This window comes from Condylura cristata, unplaced genomic scaffold, assembly GCF_000260355.1.
Source record: "Condylura cristata isolate star-nosed mole 26May11 unplaced genomic scaffold, ConCri1.0 scaffold00051, whole genome shotgun sequence".
NCBI classification, from domain to species: domain Eukaryota; kingdom Metazoa; phylum Chordata; class Mammalia; order Eulipotyphla; family Talpidae; genus Condylura; species Condylura cristata.
This window is the reverse complement of record NW_004567152.1, coordinates 304,990-308,495: the sequence shown is the minus strand read 5'-3', so window position 1 is coordinate 308,495 and position 3,506 is coordinate 304,990. Positions and strand designations below refer to the sequence as shown.

Genomic DNA, 3,506 nt, shown 5'->3' with positions numbered 1-3,506 from the left:
TTCTCAGTGCAGTGCTTTAACCCACTGCGCCACCAGGGAGGGCCCACTTTTTTTTTTTAAAGATGTATTTGTGTATACAGAACTGGGGTACAGGCCAGAGGTGTAGGGGTGGTGAGAGGCTTCACCAGAGACAGATTGGGGAGAACAGGCAGATCGTCGAAGTACACTGCTGAGGGGAGCAGTGGGCGGGTCAGGAGAGGTCTGCTGCACCATGTGGGGCAGGTGGGGATCAAACTCATGTGTTAGTGGCTTTAGCTTCTCAGTGCAGTGCTTTAACCTGCTGTGCCGCCAGGGAGGTCCCCTTGCCACTATTTATTTTTCCTGATAGAAAAGTCCCCGCAAATTATCTCTGATTTTGTTTCTTAGCTCACAAAGTTTGCCAGTTCCAGCTGTAGACAGGGGTTTCTCAGCAATCCAGAGACGTTCAGACTGCACCTGATATTCCACTAAATTACTCATGCCTGGTTCCTGAGTTGGGCCTTTCACATAGACTGCTCTGCTTCACCTTTACTGAATAGAGTCTGCACACTCATCACCAAGCTGGGATTCACAATTCTTTATTTCTCTCCTCCCTCTGCAAAGCTCCAACCCTGCAATCCAAATGACTTCTTGATTTCCCTTCCTTGTGTCATGTTGCTCTTTATCCTTACATGGATAAACCCTAACCTTATCCCCTTAGGGTTGCTGGGCATCTTTCTAACATTACCATGATATGTATCTCTCCTTGTCCATTAAGAGAAAGTCTGAACTCTTTTAGGCTAAAGGTTTTGTAAGTCTCTGTGTTCCAGGTACACATAGAACCTGATAACTGGTAATAGAGGATTTTATTACTCAGAAGCAACAAATGAAGTTCTGTAAAGCACATGTAGTTTCTTCAAGCATGACTGTAAGCTCACATGTTGCTGGGTTGGCTATAAGAGGAAGATCTGTGGTTTCTCAGCCAGCTTGCACATCTCCATGCTTATTTATCATGGGCTGTCATATACATAATGACAATACTTGTAACAGAAAAATTTACTTTCTTTTCTTAAAAAAAAAAAAAGATTTATTTATTTATTCATACAGAACTAGGGCCCAGGCCAGAGGTGCAGGGGCAATGAGAGGATCCATCAGGGATAGAGTGGGGAGCAGAACAGACAGACAGAAGTACATTGCTGAGGGGAGCAGTGGGCTAGACAGCAGACATCTGCTGTACCATGTGGGTCACCTTCCTAGCCAAGTATTAAACTTGTGCTGAAGTGGCTGTGGCTAGCTTTGCAGTGCTGAGTTTTTAACCTGCTGTGCCATAAGGGAGGGCCCAAAAATTTGGTCTCTATGAAAAATGGCTTCCCCTCAAAAAAGCTAACTTTAGAGACAGGATAGAAGTAATAATAAGAAAAGAAATCTAAGGGAAGGGTGGCTTTTGGTCAGAATAAGGCTTACTTAAGTTTAGAGAGTTTCAAATTTGGGGATGGTTAAATCAATGATCAGAGCAGACTCTCCCATAAGCCCACTGGAAATCAGAAAAAGCAGTTTATGGATCTGAGATTGGGATCCAAAATGGTGGCAAAGGGACGCTAGGATTGAATTTTCCTAGGACTGAAAGAGGGTGAAGTCTACAATCAGAAGTGAGCAGAAAATTGCATACAAAGCAAAACTCCATGCTCACTTGCAGTTTGGATCCGAATACTGCCTGCATGTCAGAGTTTCCTATGGGGGAATGGTTGGTACCAGGAGTGAATGTAGCCTACGTGCCATTGCTGCAGGATGGGAGTTGCAGGAAAGGGACTTTCATGATTGCCCAGTGAAACTGAGAGGGGGTGAGGTCGGTAGATGGAGGATGGCGAGATGCAAGACAGGGACCTCACAATCATCCTTAGGAAATGAACAAATACAGGGTGGAGGCTTGGGGGAGATCTTCAGGGACAGCATATTCACAGTATTGCTGCTCTTGTGAAGTTTTGGTGTGACAATGCTGGACTTGGTGGCCACTAGTTCCTAATATACCAGAAAGAACACCACAAAGAGATGCCTGTCAATAACAGAACAGTGTCTCAACATATAGAATACATTAAGAAATAAACAATAGGGAGAAGGAAAAACACAAATATGTCCTTTCCTCAGGGAAAGGATATACCACAAAAAGAAAACCAGCTACAAGAATTCAACAACAACATAGAAGAACTTCTTTGACTGTCAGGGAATTTAGAAATCATCATGATTAAAAAATATAAAGTTGATGAAAAGAAGAGATGATGAAAGAAAATAAATCATGAATTGTAGAATGATACTGAATCCCTAAAGAAGGAAATGAAATAAATGCAAGAGATTAAAAGATTCATGGAGGAAGTAAAATTTTCTGGCAAAAACAATGAAAATAGAATTGATGAAATGGAAGAATGGATCAGTATTCTCAAAGATGCCGAAGTAAAGTGACCCAAGAAAGAAAATTAAAGAGGAAAATAATGAAGAAACACTTCGAGAACTATCTGACACCAAAGAAGGAAATATAAGAGTTATAGGAATACCAGAAGGTGAGGAGCGAGACAAAGGAACCATGAAAATATTCAAAGAGGTAGTTGAAGAGAGCTTCCCAAACATGAAGGAAATGAAAATAGACATACAAAAAGCAAGAGCACTGAATTACCACAATGAAAGGAAGCACATATAATAGTAAACTTTCAAGACTCCAAGACAAGGAAAATAGAATGCAGGCAACAAGGGGGAAGAAACAGATAACCTGTAAAGGAAAACCAATCTGGCTGACATCAGACTTCTCTGAAGAAACACTGTGGGCAAGAAGATAATGGAATAACATATTCAACAAAATCCAGGACAACAAATACCAACCATGAATACTATATCCTGTAAAGCTCTCCTTTATCTATGAATAAAAAATGACCTTCTTGGGCCCTCCCTGGTGATGCAGAGGGTTAAGGTGTAGCACTAAGTGTAGCCACTTCCGCATGAGTTCAATGTGCGCCTGCCGCAGCAGACCTCTCCTGACCCACCCGCTGCTCCCCTCAGCAGTGTGCTTGGTCGATTTGCCTGTTCTGTTCCCCACTTTGTCTCTGGTGAATCCTCTCGCCGCCCCTGCACCTCTCGTCTGTACCCCAGTTCTGTATGCCCAAAATAAATAAATTAAAATAAATTAAAAAAAAAAAAGACCTCAGACAAACAGAAACTCCAGAAACTGATTATAACTTAACCCCCACTCCAAAAAATACAAGATGCCCTGAAGTCAAAGCCAACAGAGGAATGAATAAAAAGAACAAAATAAGGTAAGAAATAAAATCACAAAAAAACAAACCAAACAAAATGGCAAATACAGATACCACCATATTAACATTAACTCTAAATGTAAATGTACTAAACTCATCAACAAAAAGACACAGAGTAGCAGGCTGGATTAAAAAAAATCTATTTTCTGCTTCTCCAGGAAACCCATCTATCTACAAAAAAAAAAAAAAAAAAAAAAAAAAAAAAAAAAAAAAAAAAGTTGAAAACCAACCTTACAAGCAAATAGA

At 40.8% G+C, this 3,506-nt stretch overlaps 1 protein-coding gene and 1 pseudogene across 1 annotated transcript in view; one reads left to right on the top strand and one right to left on the bottom strand.

Moving 5' to 3' along the window:
* The window catches only part of SNAP29 (synaptosomal-associated protein, 29kDa), a 39,719-nt gene that overhangs the window by 9,948 nt on the left and 26,265 nt on the right, over positions 1 to 3,506 (bottom strand). The gene's annotated exons all lie outside the window — the stretch shown is intronic.
* LOC105854536 overlaps positions 1,813 to 3,506 on the top strand; it is a 5,194-nt pseudogene continuing 3,500 nt past the window's right edge.